Source organism: Protopterus annectens, chromosome 13.part0, assembly GCF_019279795.1.
Source record: "Protopterus annectens isolate FY-2018-M chromosome 13.part0, PAN1.0, whole genome shotgun sequence".
NCBI lineage: Eukaryota > Metazoa > Chordata > Ceratodontiformes > Protopteridae > Protopterus > Protopterus annectens.
The window spans coordinates 1327768117-1327787104 of record NC_056747.1 but is presented as its reverse complement, the minus strand read 5'-3'; the positions used below and the strand labels follow the sequence as shown (position 1 = coordinate 1327787104).

The 18988-nt window shown below is 40.0% G+C and overlaps 1 protein-coding gene across 2 annotated transcripts in view; it reads left to right on the top strand.

Moving 5' to 3' along the window:
• LOC122788282 overlaps nt 1-18988 on the top strand; it is a 683625-nt gene that overhangs the window by 618816 nt on the left and 45821 nt on the right. Inside the window, exon 6 of one of the 2 annotated variants that reach the window (XR_006362627.1) lies at nt 15102-15234. The exons of the other annotated variant lie outside the window; for it this stretch is intronic. The gene's annotated coding sequence lies outside the window, so the exon portion shown is untranslated. The remainder of the gene's footprint in view (nt 1-15101; nt 15235-18988) is intronic. 2 annotated transcript variants of the gene reach the window in all.

Here is an 18988-nt window from a genome sequence, read left to right as displayed (position 1 = left end):
TGGATGGGGGGGTAGGTGGAGGAAGAGAATGAGGAGGTGTTGGAGCAAATTGAGGAGGAGGTGGGTAGGGAGGGGTGAAGTGTAAGTGGAGGGGGGTGAATTGGAGAAAGATCCAGAGTTGGGATGAATGTCTCCAGACAGTAGTAAATTTAGGGTGAGCAGGTTGAGTTGTGGAGTTTGGGTTTACTTTAGGGGGAGAGAAGGGGATCTGAGACATTTTTGTTTTGTAGAGGAGAGTGTTTGAATGGTTGAATAATGAGGGAGATACAGTAACTGTGTGAGCAGTTGTGACATTTTTTAGTGGGTAAGATAGAGTAGGAGAATGGTTGGTGTAGTAGACGTTATTTTGGTAGGAGGAGGATATGGACAGGATTAGAATCAGAGGAGTTATGAAGAAAAAGAGTAGCATGGTCGAGGATGAGGTGAAGAGTGGGAGAGTGAGAGATTTAAAGGAGGAAGGAAAAAGCTGGTGGAGGTGGCTTTTATGGTGGAAGGGATTGGGAGGTTGGTACAAGTTCACTGGTATTGCAAACGTAAGTAAGCTAGGGTAGAGAGGCTGGTATATAAGGTAAGTAATTTGGTAATAGGAGTTAGAAAGGGGATAGGTTGTGTAATATGGGAGTGTCTAGAGTAGGAGATGTGTGAGTGGATTGGAGGATTTAGACAGAAAGTGTGGGCCTTTTTTGGTGGGTGTGGTCTGGGTGGCTAGGGTATAAATGTATGATATGTTGGGGTGTGTGGGAATAGGGGAGGGGTGCCTGAGCGTAGTGTGGGTAAATGGAGCAGGATGGACCAGATCAAGTGAAACCATGTTGTGTCTTTCGGCTTAGGGGTCGCCACAGTGGAACTCCGGTCCGCTAATGTTTGGTAGTGGATTTTTATGTGTCGAGTTACCAGCCCTGATGCACAACCTTCAACGAAAGCATGCCCATTCACGCATGCCTCCCCTCAAAAGATGCTCTAGCTGAGAATCGAACGGGACAACATCTTGCTGTGAGGCGACAACGCTACCACTACCATAAAAAAAAAAAAGACAATCACTAGAGCTGTAAGTAGACGCAATGGCTGATTTTTAAATGTGACTAAGTGAATTAGATAAAAAAGGGTGGTACTTTTGATAAGGGAATTCAATAGACCAGGAAAGAAGGGGAACTGTTAGACAAAGTGGTGCTACAGAACAGTAATTAATAAATTAATAAGAAGTTACAATACAATTCTTTAAAACTCGATGGCTGTGTCCTTGCTTTACCTTCTATCTAACTCCCACCCCCCTCAACCGTGCACCTGTTTGAGGATTTCTTGCCCTTATCTGACTATATCTTAGTTATTTGGTAAATAATCCTGTACCTCTGTATTGAATCGTGGAACCAATGTGATGTTATATCCCAATAAAAGAATGTCTGTCTGTATTGAAATTGTAATAAGTTATATGTATATATTGATAGTCTTTGCAATATGTATGTAGTTTATAGCTTGAGCTTTTCTCCCCGAGCCTCCGCTGAAAATGGACATGTATCCAGTCGGACTATCCCGGTCAACAAATGTAAAATAAATAAAAATAAATAAAATAATAAGTCATGTAAAAATATACAAGAGGGGTAGAAATACAGCAGAGGAATGGTACAGTGGTGTGCTAGCTGCTGTTCACAAATGAACAGTTTACTTGCAGCGGATATGAGGAGCAATTAACATACACCAGATTTTTTTTGTATTGTTTCTGCACTGAGAGGGCTGTGCTGATGAGGCGATTGTTGGCTCGGACTTGATAGAGTAGCGTTCTACAATTTTCTTAGCCAGGTCTACACCTAGAAAGTGGAAATAAAGAAAGTTAGTTCAGAGAAACTTTTTGTGGGAGGGCATTATGTAAGATATCAAAGAGAGACAGAGTGGAGATCGAACAGTAGAAAGAATACAATCAAATTAATTTCTCAGGTTTAATGCTGTGCTCAACCCTATAGTTGAATGAGCAAAAGAGCAGTAACACATAGTAAATATAAGCAAAAAAATAATGGTAGTTATTGCAATATTAAGTCCTCAGCACAACAGCACAATGATATACCAGATAAATAGCCTGCTCCACAGAACAACCAACAGGAAAAGCAGAAAATGAAGCAGAATAAAATGATGGCCAGCAGTTATAAAAATAAAACTTTAATGGAATCCAAACGTGAGCGCTTTCACGGTTACAAAGACTGCTTCTTCAGACGATACTATTAGTCAAGCCCCTTCATCCCTTAAATACAGAGCTTAACATTGAATTGCACTACCTTCCTGATTGCTTGTTACACATTTAAAGAAACAACATCATTGCTACTGCAAAAACAGCTAGTACTAAATACATTTACTAAAACTAGTTGCATTCAAGACTGTATAATAAAATATGTAGCTATAACCACACTACCTATTTAGTATATATATATATATATATATATATATATATATATATATATATATCTGTACAATATGCAAATTACATATAAACAACCTATAAAAAATAAGAAATAAAAACTTGTGTTGACTTGCTACCCCACCAATATACACACATTGTTTAACATCGTATTAAAACTATGTTATCTACACAGCGGTCTAGCTTTCAGTATGGGTTTGATGGGGACTTTGTCATTCAAACCACTGCCACTGTCAGATCTTAATTTAATAATCCAGCGGGTTTCATTTGTTTCTGTCTTATTTTTAACATCTCCACGTCTCCCATCCAATCTAGTTTTTTCATTAACTAGGAAGTGAAATTTGTGTGTGTCCCCTTTATGAATGACATGTTTAGCTGCATTAGTTGTGGTTCTGGTATTAATATTATATATATGTTCCCTTATCCTATCACATAGTCTCCGATCATTTTTGCCCACATAGAATGAGCCACAGCTTATGCAGTGGGCTAAATAGACCACATTTGTAGTGTCACACGTAGCTGCAACATTGAATGTAAATGTCCTATCAAAGTCTGGATTATAGAACTGTCCTGTTGGATTTATGTATTCACAAAAGTTGCACCTATTACAGGGACTAGTACCCATCCCAAACTCAGTATTTCACTGAGTATTCCTACCCACTGAATAGCATAACCTTCTTTTCAGGGATTTCATATTTTTATATGTAAAACTCGGATTATTACCAACAATGCCTAGTATCTTTTCATCAGCTGCTAGGATAGGCCAAAACTTATATATATATATATATATATATATATATATATATATATATATATATATATTAGTGGCAATTTTAGCATTACTTAAAAATAAACAAGTAATCTCACTATATTATGCTTATTGTTACCCCGCATTTGAGCTTCCATCCTATCAATTACATCAGGGAAGTAGGGTTGTGCCTTCTCTGTTCCTTTTTCTTTACCTCCTGAATAATACACCTAACTTTATGTGTGCTCCATCCCCTGTTTAAAAATCTATGCTGCAATTCTTCTATTTCTGTCACAAAAACCTCATCCTTTTTACATAACCTGGAAATTCTAATAGCGTGTCCCTTACTATATTATCAAATACATGTGGGGGACGCATGCTACTTTGGTGTAGTAGATTATTTCTGTGACAAGTTTTCCTATGCACTTTGATGATAACATCTCCTGTTCAAGGCTTGGACACACTTATGTCCAAATAAGGTATTTGCTCATACGAATATTCCATGGTAAAGTTCAGAAAGGATGTAACACCATTAATGTAGAAATTGAAAGCCTCCAACTCTTTTTCTGTGCCTGTCCATATTAAAAAAGGTAATCTGCAAACCATCGATAGAAGCATATTTGTTCCCTGTATGGCCCTCCATTATGGCCCCATGCTCCCAAGTGGCCATTACCAGGTAGGCATAGCTGTTTGTATCCACTTGTAAATAGATGTCCTTCTCAAACATGAATATATTGTTTTCCAAAACTGTCTCCGTAAGGAGGCATAATAAATCTATATACTTAATGTCATACTTACTGTGCTTAACCAAGTATTGTTGTATCATAGTTACCATAAGGAGGCATAATAAATCTATATACTTAATGTCATACTTACTGTACTTAACCAAGTATTGTTGTAGCATAGTTACCATAAGGAGGCATAATAAATCTATATACTTAATGTCATACTTACTGTGCTTAACCAAGTATTGTTGTATCATAGTTACCATAAGGAGGGATAAGAAATCTATATACTTAATGTCATACTTACTGTACTTAACCAAGTATTGTTGTAGCATAGTTACCATAAGGAGGCATAATAAATCTATATACTTAATGTCATACTTACTGTGCTTAACCAAGTATTGTTGTAGCATAATTACCATAAGGAGGCATAATAAATCTATATACTTAATGTCATACTTACTGTGCTTAACCAAGTATTGTAGCATAGTTATTCCACTTGCATTAGGTATTTTCATAAATAATGACTGAACATCTAAAGTGACCAGAATGAGGTCAACCATGATGTCTTGGTGCCTAAAGAAAGCATATAAATCTCTCAGAAAATGTTTCGAGTGTACCTACCTTCAGTGGGTAGGAATACTCAGTGAAAATACTGAGTTTGTGATGGATACTAGTCCCTGTAATAGGTGCAACTTTTGTGAATACATAAATCCAACAGGACAGTTCTATCATCCAGACTTTGATAGGACATTTACTTTTAATGTTGCAGCTACGTGTGAAATTTTGTTGGTGTAAACATAAGTACACACTCATACCCTTATGAAAACCTGAGATAGGGCTCGGAAAATATGGGTACATTCCAAACTTCAGTCTGACTTGCAAAAGTACAAAGAACTTAGAAATCAAACAAAAAACTCATCAACAAAGACAAAAAAGATTTCTATTATAATCCCCCAACAACATTAAAATCTGGTCCAAAGAAATTCTGGAGTGCTATAAACCAGATACTACATCCTGGCAACCCAACCTCACCAAACCCATGTCCTGACAAGTCACCTGAAGAAACTGCCAACACATTCAACACCTTTCATTGAATCCATTTCCAAACTATTTAACCCCAACTATTCTTAACAGTTGCGTCTTTCGGCTTTTAGGGGTTGCCACAGCGGAACTCCGGTCCGCTAATGATTGGCAGTAGATTTTTATGTGCCGAGTTGCCGGCCCTGACGCACAACCTTCAACGAAGGTATTCCCATTCATGCATGTCTCCACACAGAAGACGTTCTAGCTGAGAATCGAACAGGACAACGTCATTCTTAACAGTAACACTTCTAACCTCCCCATACCTCCCCCAACTACTAAAACAAAAAACTCCTTTACTTTCAAACCTGTTCCCACTAACTACATCAAAACTCTACTTTCTAAGCTCAAACCATGCTCAGTATCTGCAAACAATATCCCTTCATATGTTCTCCAAACTGCTGCAAACTCCCTTGCCATACCTATCTATCCTAATAAAGCGCTCCATCTCTGAATCTAAAGTTCCATCTATCTAGAAACAATTTTACACTCTCCCTATACACAAAGGAGGTAACTCCACAGAAATCTCTAATTTCAGACCTATTGCTATCCTCTCTCCTCTCTCCTTGACCTATCAAAGGCTTTTGATACTGTGTCTCACTCTCTGCTACATAACAAACTCACAGACCTTAACTTCTCCCCAGCACTATGTCATGGTTCTCTAGCTATCTCACTGATAGGCAGTAGGAGCGAGTGAGATGGGACTCAACACTATCTACCCCCCTTGCAGTAAGAACAGGTGTCCCCCAAGGATCCATACTTGGACCTCTACTTTTTAATATTTTCACCAATTCACTTCACTCCTCTTGTCCTCAGTCTGTCATTGTCCAATATGCAGATGACTCTACAGTCATCACTATTGCTAACTCACCCTCTGAACTCCTAACTACTACCCAGACATCCTTTAACTCTGTAGAGACATGGCTTACAAATAAACAACTAATTCTCAACCCCAAAAAAACAAAATTGCTACTCTTTCTTCCTAAATCTGTTAACCACATCAAGTCTTCCTTCTCCATAATGTCCCTACACAGTACCCCTATATAAGTTGAGTCTAGCACAAAACTACTTGGCATTACCATTGATGATCAACTCAAATTTGATATACACGTTAACAATTGTATTGGAAAAACCCACCAGAAACCAGGACTAATGTACAGAAATAACAAATTCCTCACCCCTGAAGCTAAGGTTACTTTCTCTCATGCCTACCCACTAGCTTGCTTAACCTACTGTTCCCAAACATTTACAAATCTGAACTCCTCCCTACTTACCAAACTAGAATCGACCTATCAGAAGATAGCCAGATTTGCAGCTCAACAAACATATAGATCTCACCACTGTCTGTCCCTAAAATACCTGAACTGGCTCGAATTTCCACATCTGTTTCTCCAATCTCAGCTCCAAATCATACACACCATTCTAAAGCAGCCTGCTTTCTGCCCAGCACTATCATCCCTCATCTCCCTCTACTCCCCTATTAGACAACTCCGAAGTGCAAACCAAGACCTATTAACTAATTATAAACTCAAATCTAAGACAGGGTGCAACTTATACAGCTACCACCCCTCTATTGCATGGAACAAACATCCACTTGAAATTAGGAACCTTGCACACCCCAAACAATTTAAGCCACCAAAGACTACTTCAAAAACACTGGGGGTGCCACTGCATGCACCCTCCCTGACCAGAACCAACCAAACTAGCCCTGTTTATCTACTACATTCCCTTTCCTTCTATGCCGCTTTCAAAACTATTCCTTTATCCTGCTTATTGAACTTTAGATTAGCTAACTTTTTAAAACTTCAACATTTTGTTTCTTATGCGTTAATTGTTATTATGCTTTTGTTTATAGTATTGCATAATTCTGGCAACTACCGTCTGTGATTTGTAACCTATTGAATATCACTCTAGTAATTTTTGCATGTTCTGGAGCTTTTCTCCCCGGGCCTCCACTGAAAAGGGGCTTTAGCTCAGTCACACACTCCTGGTCAACAAATGTAAAATAAAATAAATAAATTGCTTATTAGGTAATGTTGCAGATTAGTAGCTGCCAAGCCTACCTTTGGTTACATTTGCATTGCAGTTACCCTTAGTTTTGCATGGGCAGACTTCTCAACTGTTCCTGTTCTAGAGAACATCCTTATTTTTAGGTCTGATTTTTCCCCTTACATGACAGACATATTTTTTGAGCTATGTCCTTATTTTCAGGTTTGACTGTATACCCTTTCACACAATTTGCTGAATCTCCTTATCACACTAGATTTTTGAAGATGCCTAGTATACAGAAAACTGCACTACATGACCAACATACTAGTTAAACCAATAGTTTAAAGAAAGAGGACACACATCTTATACCTCCCTTTTTTACAAGCAATTATAAATGATCTTGTATAGTAGAATTTTGCAATGCAGTTCATTAAAGTCTACAGATTGTACTTTGTCTCTTTGATAACGTGCTTATATTTTTCCATCATTTTTGTCACTTTTTGTTTTTAAATATGCATTTGAGTTGTATTGAATCCTACATTCCTTCTAGAAGCAGGAAGAGTTATGTGTTATTTCACAGGTAAATACTAGGCAATGGTTTGCAAATTGTCACATACCTGGAGACCAAAGGTAAGGATCAAATACTGTACCTTGCGTCTGCAACGTAAACACCTTAACCATATGCTAATTAGATGTTCAGATTTTTGATTGAGTGTAACTACTTTATAAGGGTCTTTGCACTTATTTTCAATATCTGCAGGATGACAGGTCAGGTATACCTAGGGGGAACCACCACTCCATAAATTTTTTTGTGAAAATTCTTCCTGCTTCAGCTACCCAGTTGAAGTGCTTGGGCAGAGATGATGTTCACCAGATAAAAGTTCAATACAGGTTAAATATATATATGTGTGTGTGTGTGTGTGTGTGTGTGTGTGTGTGTGTGTGTGTGTGTGTGTGTGTGTGTGTGTGTGTGTAATATAATATAACATATGTACAAGTTGCACACACACACACACACACACACACACACACACACACACACACACACATATTTTTCATCAGAATATTTAACCCTTACAGATACAAATATTTCAGTGACAGTTTTAATGGAACTTTTTCACTTTTTCTAACCAGTCCTGAACATTCAGATGTGGTTTATGCTTTTATGGTAACATGATATTTAAATTTTGGGAGCAGTAGGGTCTAATACATATTATTATCTACTGACATTGTATAATTAAGCCTATTACCCGTAAAGGTAGCTGTTTTTACAAAAAATGCGCAAATGATATTATTTTCTCATACTTAATCAGGGGACATTAGCAATAAATCATCTGCATGTAAACAATATTTCTGTGCACCTATCTTGAACTCAGTCAATTTGTGATTCTGAATTTCTAGTAAAGGGTCCTGCAATAATAGAGAGGACACCCATTTTCTAATAATCAGCTTAAATGCCTGTTTTATTGATTCATTAACTTCATTGCATATGCATTTCTGTACATATTCTGCATTACTGTCATATATTGTTTAAGAAATGCTGTTCTAACATTCTGTTCATCAAAGATATAACTAGGGTGAGACAAAGGACAAGGCCACCCTGGGTACAAGGAGTTAGAGTGCATGATCACGAGGTGCCGATCAATTGGGAGATGCAGTCCCCCTGCATTTGTTTTTGTATAAGCATTTCTGAATGCCAGTATAGAAATGTAGATTAGCATTTCATGTGTGGTCATTGGTAGCAAGCCCCTTGCTACAAAATATAACAAATGGCTTGCTACAGTTCTTTAAAACAAGAAAGTTTTTTTTTTTTGTGTAGAGCTAAGGAGGTGGAAGTCGGGAATGGATCTGGCCTGGAGTGCTATACTACTGCTGTTCATCATAAAGAGCTGAGGGAGTGGGGCACCAGATAAGGGACCAGCACTGGGGCACCAGATAAGGGACCAGCACTGGGGCACCAGATAAGGGACAAGCACTGGGGTAGCAGATAAGGGCCCAGCACTGGGGCACCAGATAACAGACCAGCACTGGGGCACCAGATAAGGGACAAGTACTGGGGCACCAGATAAGGGACCAGGACTGGGTTACCAGATAAGGGAAAAGCACTGGGGCACAAGATAAGGGACCAGCACTGGGGCACCAGATAAGGGACAATCCCTGGGGCACCAGATAAGGGACCAGCTCTGGGGCACCAGATAAAGGGGCAAGCACTGGGGCACCGGATAAGGGACCAGCTCTGGGCCACCGGATAAGGGACAAGCACTGGGGCGCCAGATAAGGGACCAACACTGAGGCACCAGATAAGAGACCACCACTGGGGCACCACATAAGGGACCAGTACTGGGGCACCACATAAGGGACCAGCACTGGGGCACCAGATAAGGGACCAACACTGAGGCACCAGATAACAGACCGGCACTGGGGCACCAGATAAGGGATCAGCACAGGGGCACCAGGTAAGGGACCAGCACTGGGGCACCAGATAAGGTATGGAGTAACTCTGACTACATAAACAAAAATCGTAACAATAATACTTTCTCCTCTGCACTGTTATTGACCTCTCAAAAGCCTTCAATATGATGAATCATAACATGCTTATTGACATACTAAAAGCCAAATCACTCGACACACAAGCACTACATTGGTTTAAATCATATCTTGAAAACAGACAGCAAGCAGTACTTTGGGATAATAGTCTTTCTACTTCCCTCCCTGTAGACATTGGAGTACCACAAGGCTCTATATTAGGACCCCTTCTCTTTTCATTGTTTATTAATGATCTATATACCAAAATTATGCAAGCCACCTGCATACAATATGCAGATGACTCAACTTTAATTTGTTCAGCCAAATCCATAACCTCTCTCCAGTCCCTCACTCAAACAGTATTTAACAGTGTTGAAAATTGGTTTATGCAACACTGCCTCCTTTTAAACCCTAAAAAAACAAAATTATTGCTCTTTGCTCCTACTCATAAGTCACCTCATCCACACTTCACAGTAACCTCTAACAACGGAACTAACATATCCCCTGACACTACAACCCGTCTACTGGGAGTAACAATTGATAACAGCCTTAGCTATGATGACCATATTAATGCTACTATAAAGTCTGTCAACAAAAAACTAGGCACCCTTTACAGAATCAAACCCTTCCTTACCCCTTCAGCCAGAATCACTATTGCCCAGACTCACCTGATCTCTTCCCTTTTCTATGCTTCTGCGATATATACCGACCTACCTAGAAACAACCTCACCAAACTTTCTACTAGTTATAATAACATAACCAGATTTGCCACTGGCATCCCTTTCAGAACTCACCACTGTCACACCCTCAAACAACTGGGATGGTTAGAACTGCAGAACCAACTACTTTGTCAACAACTTGTTATCACACAAAAGATCCTCTAACTCCCTACTAATACCCCAATCCTCACTAATCTGATTACCCCTTATAAAAATCTTGCAACACTATGCTCAGCTAACAAAATTCTAGTCTCCACTATTAAATCTAACAACAAACCTGGGGACTCACATTTCGCCAACACAGTAGGAAAAAGCTGGAACCAGCTTCCTACTGAACTTACATCTCTTGCTTCCACTCATCTCTTTAAAAAGCATCTTAAAGAATATCTTAAAACTCACTGGCTTTGTCCCTGCTCTAACCCTGACTGAAATACCCTGACTGTTATCTCTGTCCCCTTTTTGCTCTCCTTACACTACTATACTCCAGTGTTCTATGTCACATACCTGTAAAAAAAAAAAAAAATTTTATACAAGACATTTTTACAACTCAATATTTTTTTTCTTTTTTTGATTGCTCTCTCTCAAATTATTGCTCTCAGTATTTGATCTTAGTGTTAACCTATATAACTTATGTTAACCTCAATGTAACAATGTCCTGTAATTTATTTTGACTATTACTGTATATTGTAATCTTTGTCACTACTTATGCTTGGAGCTTTTCTCCCCGGGCCTCTACTGAAAATGGACATATATCCAGTTAGACTAGCCCGGTCAACAAATGTAAAATAAATAAAATAAGGGACCAGCACTGGGGCACCAGATAACAGACCGAAACTGGGACATCAGATAAGGGACCAGCACTGGGGCACCAGATAAGGGACCAGCACTGGGGCACCAGATGAGAGACAAGCACTGGGGCACCAGATAAGGGACTAACACTTGAGCACCAGATAAGGGACCAACACTGAGGCACCAGATAACAGACCGACACTGGGATACCAGATAAGGGACCAGCACTGGGGCACCAGATAATGGACCAGCACTGGGGCACCAGATAAGGGACCAGCACTGGGGCACCAGATAAGGGCCCAATACTGGGGCACCAGATAAGGGACCAATACTGGGGCACCAGATAACAGACCGGCACTGGGGCACCAGATAAGGGACCAGCACTGGGGCACCAGATAAGGGATCAGATCTGGGGCACCAGATAATGGACCAGCTCTGGGGCACCAGATAAGGGTCCAGCTCTGGGGCATCAGATAAGGGACCAGCACTGGGGCACCAGATAAGGGACCAGCACTGGGGCACCAAATAAGGGGCCAGCTCAGGGGCACCAGATAAGGGACCAGCTTTGGGGTGTCAGATAAGGGTCCAGCTCTGGGGCATCAGATAAGGGTCCAGCACTGGGGCATCAGATAAGGGACCAGCTAAGGGACCAACTCTGGATACTAGATAAGCCAGCCACGGCTCTGCTATTCATAAAATATATTTGGTACATCAGATGCCCTCTATGCTTCATTCAGTATTAACACCCCCCCCCCCATTTGATCCATCACTTGTTTTTGAAAATATTTCAAAACCACTTGTAAATGTTTTCTTGCTTGCAAAGACTTGTCTCTTAGGACAAAATCTAGCTTGGTTACTAGTTTCATATTTATAACACCGAAAGGAGTAGTAAAATCATTATTCAGTAATGAATCTATTCTGCAGTAATAAGTAGAGTCTCCTTTTTTGTTAATACATTTAAAGCACCCCCTTAAGGGGTAATCTGACACCCTGGAATAAAAAGAACCTGCAGTATCTGCAACAAAAAATGTGTGATATTTCTTCTGAAAAGCACATATTCCACAGGTATTTGGTCTTGTCCTGTGGCTCTAAAATTTTTTCGTTTTTTTAGTGTACCCCAATATTTATTTTAGGGTCATCTGTGCATCAAAAAAAAAAACATAAGTTTGCTTGATTCTTTTAAATGAATCAGTTATCTCATCATTATTGTACTGAACCTGGTCATTGACTGTTCCCTGAAAGTGCTGTTTTATGTAATGCACAAGTTCTGTCTGTTTAATTTGTAATTCAGTATTAAAAGGTGAAGCGATACAATACACGACCAGAGCCAAATCAGGTGAAACACCACAGACTTAAAAACATAACACTTTATTAAAAATATGATTGAGCACTTTTGTCCAAAAAGAAAATGGACTTCATCAGAATCTAAAATGCACTTAAAGGGAGTATCTATATATGCAAATCTAATTAAAACCACTTAAACAATTAACCCACATCATCCAAAGTTTAAAGGGACCCTACTCTAAAAACAGTAGATTTGGCTGCTACAATACTCCTTTTCTATTTATTCTGGTTGTTTAATTTCTAATCCATCCTCATTTTTCAGAGTGAGAATAAAGTTTATTTTTCCTGCAATGAGTAGGCAGTGTCTTACCCACTTTATAGTATAAAAATCATTCCTTCCTGAAATATTGTATTTTAATTCATACCATTACAGGAAATATCTGTCACAGTTCCTAATCACTGCATTCAAATTGTCATCCAGTAATTGTTCTGGGTTAACAACTTTTGTAATTTCCGTAATAATTCTAGAAGTGTCAAAATCTGCAAAAGTCACTGCCTTCACAGTCTCATTTACTATTCAATGAGACAGGCTGATTACTGTTTTCTTTCCAGTATCTTATTTACTATTATCTCAAATAGTCTACCATATCTATATCCTGCGACTAGTGAGCAAAGAATTTTCCAGTATGTTTTTTATAGAAATTATAATATTCATACATTTAGAAAATAATCTGTCCCACTTGTTTTTCCCCAAACATGAGATACATGCATAGATGCATAGATACATTCTAAAGACATGCTTCTGGAGCATATCTCCCCAGGCCTCTGCTGAAAACAGGATCTGTGGAACCTAGTCGGACTTTCCCGGTCAACAAATATTAAAAATAAATAAATAAATAAAATAAAACATGCAAGGAAAGCCTTTGACTTGGATTAATACCTTTCAAGTGTTGGTCAAGTCTTGCCTATTCATTGACTGCTTAACCAGGATCTAATGCTTAGCCAAGTAGTATACCTGATTTACCATTCTATCATCATCCATTGATAATCGCTTTCCAGTCTGACAAAGGAATGTACAATTCTTATAGCCCTTTCTCTACGTGATCCAGAAAAATATTCCAGGACTTAATGAGCCAACCACTAGTCTCCTCCTATGTGTTATAAATAAAACCACTAGTCTCCTATTATGTGTTATAAATAAAACCACTATCTCTCTCTCTCTCTCTTCTGCCCTTATTTAACAAGCAGCTGAACATTTTCTTATTCATCATCTTCTTTCGGCTGTTCCCATTAGGGGTCGCCACAGCAGATCATCTGTTTCCGTTTCTTCCTGTCCTCTGCATCTTGCTCTGTCACACCAACCACCTGCATGTCCTCTCTCACCACATCCATAAACCTTATCTTAGGCCTTCCTCTTTTCCTGTTTCATGGTAGCTTCATCCTTAGCATTATTTTCCCAATATACTCAGCATCCCTCCTCAGCACATGCCCAAACCAGAGTAATCTTGCCTCTCTGGCATTGTCTCCAAACCTTCCAACCTGGGCTGACCCTCTAATATACTTATTCCTAATCCTGTCCCCCCTCGTCACACCCATTGCAAAACTTAACGTCTTTAACTTTGCCACATCCAGCTCTAACTCCTGCATTTTTGTAAAATGTCACTGTCTCCAACCCATATAACATAGCAGGTCTCACTACCCTCTTGTAGACCTTCCCTTTCTCTGTTACTGGTACTCGTCTGTCACAAATCACTCCTGACACTCTTCTCCACCCACTCCATCCTGCCTGTACTCTCTTCTTCACCTCTCTTCCACACTCACCATTACTCTGAACTATTGATCCCAAGTATTTAAACTCATCCACCTTTGCCAACTCTACTCCCTGCATCCTTACCATTCCTCTATCCTCCCTCTCATTCACACACATATATTCTGTCTTAGTCCTGCTGACATTCATTCCTCTTCTGTCTAGAGCATATCTCCATTGCTTAACTAAAATAGAAACTCCAGTACTCCTTGTTGCAAAATTGTTAGTAATCAAATATTTAATCTAAATGTGCTTTTGCTTCAACATTTTAACTATTTTTTCTAAGTTCTTTTCTTGTAAGCAAACAAACATGAAAAACATAGTGTGTTCTTTTATATATTTAAATATACTTTCCATCCATCCACAACCCCTTAACCTCTTTTTCCCCTTTTTTAGCATACGGGGTTTGGATGTCACTTCAGCAGTGACAATCATCTTAAGCAAAGTTCACACCACCATGTGGCCAACCCTGCTGCTGTTGTTCTTTCATACCACACATACACACACCAGTGGCCAATTAGAATGTCAAATCTACTTACTGTATGTCTTTGGAATGTGGTAGGAAACTGGAGCACCCAGAGGAAACATAGAGGGAACATGCAGACTCCACAAAGTAGGCAGCCCAGCCAAGAATCAAACCAGAGAACCTCTTGCTATGAGGCAACACCACCTGCTGTGACACTGTTAGATTTATATCCAAGTATACTTTATTGCTGTTAACTGAATGTATGCCTAAAAGGGTAGTTCTCAAAGCATGGTCCAATTCTTTATTGTAATCAGACAACACTGAAATTTGCAGAAACTCACTTTTAATAAATCTGACACTGTCACTCAACAGTTGTCTTACTCTTGCATCAAAGCAGGTAACAAGTAAACCCTCAATAAAGTCATTGGTTATAACTGTAAGCCAGCAAACAAAAAGAAGAGTGGTTTAAGATGGAGAGTATTTAAGTATGCTTCATTTAGTTTTTTATGTCTACATGAGACTTTTGTTAAGAAGTATTTTATATACCTCTTATCCCAGTTGAATGAGGTCACGGAAAGTACGAAGAGAAAAAAATGAAGAAAAATGAGTCCCCATCAACAAATCATATCCCACCACCATTTTCAAAAAAATCCAACAAAATCTTCCTAAGGCATTACCAAGGTTCACAAAGGTAAGGCTTCTTCAAATTCCCTTCTTCAGTTCACACCCAGGGTTACTAGTTCTGATGTATTCCTTGTGTAAGAGTTTCCTTACTTAGGCATAAGCTTGTATTTTCTTCACTGTATCCCAGGGTATATCTGCAAACATCTACAAATTCTTTTTTTAAACTTTCAGTGTTTCTGCCAAATGTATGTTTTGAGTTTCATAGATTGAAACATATTAAAAATCCTCTGGGTCTAATTTTTGAATTAACTTCTTGTCTTTGAAAAGTTATGTGACATCTTTCCAAATGAAAATTTTGTTTCATATTCTGCATTGAATCAAAACAGCTACCACTTTATGTACACTTCTGTATTTGGCTGAATGTTCCGACTCTCTGCAGTACCAGTCTCAAATTATTTTGCCTGTTTTCAAATCATATTCCACACAGCTTTGTTCATTTTTCATACTTTTGTGCAGTCTTTATTCTGCCTGATAGAGATTTTTACGTGATACTACACAAGGTCAGCAAACTGGTTTACCTCTTGTTTTAAGGTTGTACAAGTATCTCTGAGCTGATATTCATCACTAGATCAGTGTTGCAGTATTACTAACAAATGGCATTTATTCTGTTTGAAAACTACATCTATTCAGTATGCCGAAGATTAGGCACGCCTTCCTCACACACGGTACATCCGACCTTAGAGCTGGGCATGAGGGCTATACACTGGTATATAAGGGATGTACAGGCACCAAAATCTTCAGACCTTTCTTGCCAGCGATCTGGAAAGCAAAACATTGTTGATTCCTTGGTCTGTCAGCCGTTCAAAAGGATCCAGATTGTCACTGCGAGTGAAAGCTAAGTGCCCCTTTAGGGATCCATCCTTATTTTTCTGCTTTATGTTTGACAAATCTTGTTAATTTCATCAAAGAGAGGTACATTTCCTTCAAAGACAGGCACTCACATTGTCATCTTTGTTTAGGACTTGAGCATAATGTTACAGACTGTAACATTTTTCAGGATTTTGTACCAAAAACCTCAAGGAACCATCTAAATCTTTACTTATAGTATAAATGGCTTAAGGTTCTTGTTTGAGACACCATGTCTACAGAATCTCTGATTTCAGATGCTCCCACACAAAAGAAAAAAAAAATCAAGAAACTGAAAAAAAGATAGTACTTCTTTGTCTTCCTTCACTTGGAGTAGGACATACTTGTTGAAGTAGTTGAGAAGCTCATAGACAGTCTAACCTCTGGGCCTATTCCTTCTACTACAGCCCCACTGGAGGAATGCCTTGCAGATACATCCCATCTGACCATTCAGACAGCCATTAAGGCCTCGAAGGGTGAACCCAGGTTAGTGATTTCACAAGGAACACATGGAGCTCCACAGAGTTTAGTATGTTAGAACATCCTTTTTTCTCTGATGGAGGTACTTCCAGGGTCACATACTTCCCATATAGTTTTTTTGGATACCCCCCAAAAAAGAAACAGAAATCCAAGCATATTTCAACTCCAACCACTCTTGTTTCAAGAGAGCCTGACCAAGAATGGCAGGAGTTTTCTCAGAGACTGTTTAAAGCAGTTATGGCTGTTAAATCCCCTTGGTTTATTTCTTCATCTTCTTCTCCTTCTACAACTTTTAAAAGGAAAAAAGATACACCTTCTGAAGAAGCTTCTTCCTATGAGTCAGAATCTGATAACTTGGATTATTTTTCTCAGATTCTTTCCCCTTTGGGAAATTAATCTGAACCTAAAATACTATGTCCCCTATTTTCCCCTCAGGAAGAACTTCTCTTTGGGGAAAGCATTCAGAAAATGATGTAACATTTTATTAAATAGGAGCGCAAACAAATCTCCGAGTCACAAAAGAGATATTATAGTCTCTGGCATATGAATGTTCTCAAGTCACCTACTGTCCTCCCATTTCTTGAGGATTTGGAAGATGCTTTCCTTTCTGATTCTCTGCATCCTAAGTCACAGCTGCCTGCACCCAGAAAGTCAGGCAGGTTTGTTTGTTTGTTTATTTATTTATTTACTGTTTGGTGACTGGGTTAGTCCTAGTAAACCGGTGTCCTCTTTTAAGGTTTGACCTGCTGTGATATTCATACTGACTAGGGAAAATGTTGCCAGGGCACCAGGAAGCAGGGAACTTCCCCTACTTTTCGGAGTACTCTTTGTCAGGTGTTAACTAGGGGATGCCAAAGGTCCGATGTTAAGTTGTCCAATCTCCCCTTCGTTCTTGCTGGATGGGTTTGGAGCCGATCCTCGGCTCCGACTCGGCCACTTACTATAGCCCGAGAGCTTTTTACTGGCTCGAGGCTACCCCTTATCCCAGAATGCCCAGCTCCAGCTACCCTGATCTTGTTTGCCGCTTTAGCTGCGAGGTTGCGATCAGTACTGGCTCAGGCTTAGTATAATTTTTTGTCTCTTTTAAACTCAAATATTGTGCTTAAAATTTGATATAATTCTTCTTTTGTAGTAGTTTGTAAGTTTCTTTTACTGTAAACCACTTATCTCGTCCTTGTGCTTTACTTTTGTGCTGTGTTGGCCGTCGCCCCTTAGTCACTAGGCCTTCCGTTATTCCCTGAACTCGTTTAACTTAGAGAGTCCCCCCCCCTTAAGGGCAGCCGTTTAAGTTAGAGGCTCTCCTTTAAGGTCTTTATTAATTTTTAGTTTTTCTATTGTAGTTTGACTTTTACTAAAATGTCTAAGGAAGTTAAAATCTCTGGTTTGAAAAAGTGTGACTCATGCTGTCAGAAGATGTCTCTGACAGATGGGCACACTAGTTGTGTTTACTGCTTGGGGGCTCTGCACCTGCAGGACTCTTGTGCTATTTGTCATGCCTTTAGTCCAGGGGTCCTGCAGGAGCAGAAAAACAAGCTTATCCTTCATAGATTATTAAAACAGGATTCTACGGCTAAAGCATCTCAGCCAGTGAAACCTTTGAAACCTGTCAAGCCATCAGCTCCATGTTCGGAACCGACCTGTGAGCTTGACAAACCAACTACCCCTCCATTGGCTCCAACTGTTACTTCGGAGCCGTCTCGGAGCCATAAAAGAGCTAGGTCTCCTTCTTTGGAGCCGATTCACTCGGTGCCACAATCACCATTACTTCAAAGCAAGTCCAGTCATTGCTCATCTTCCCACTCCTCTCGATCCTCAAGGTTATTGGATCAGGATGTGGAGGGAGTGGTCAGTAGGTTGCTTAAGTCACAGGCCCTTGCTAAAATGCTTTTGAGCCCACCTCAACAGGTTTCAGCTCCATCCGCTTCGATTCCAATTCCTCCTCCAATTATGCTTAGTTCGGAGCTGGAGTCCATGGATGGTCCGATAGTGGTTCCTTTGGCTCCGATGACATCCTCATCGTCTCTGACGTTGGCTCCGATTACCTCGATTCTTCCTCCCATCGAGGTATCTGGGCGCCGAAGCTCTCTCTTCGGCTCCAAGGGGGGAAGTGACCCTTGTCCAACCCCGCTCTCCCTCTCAGAGCATCGGCTCAGTTGAGCTCGGCCCCCACATCGGCCTCGGAGCTGTCGCCATCGGCGCAGGGTGGTATTCCTGTCTCTTCGGAGCTGGAGCCCTCCTTGTGTTGAAACCGTGATGCCTTTGAGGTCATGCGGAGAGTGCTGTCCCCACAGATGGCTCCATTATCGGTTCCATCGGCTCCGTCCCCCTCAGTGCCTGTGACAACCTCTGCTCCTCCTCCAGCCCCAAAGCGTAGGGAACCTATGCCCCAGGACACTCCATTGGGTGAACCCTCTTCTTCCGAAACCTCCCCAGAG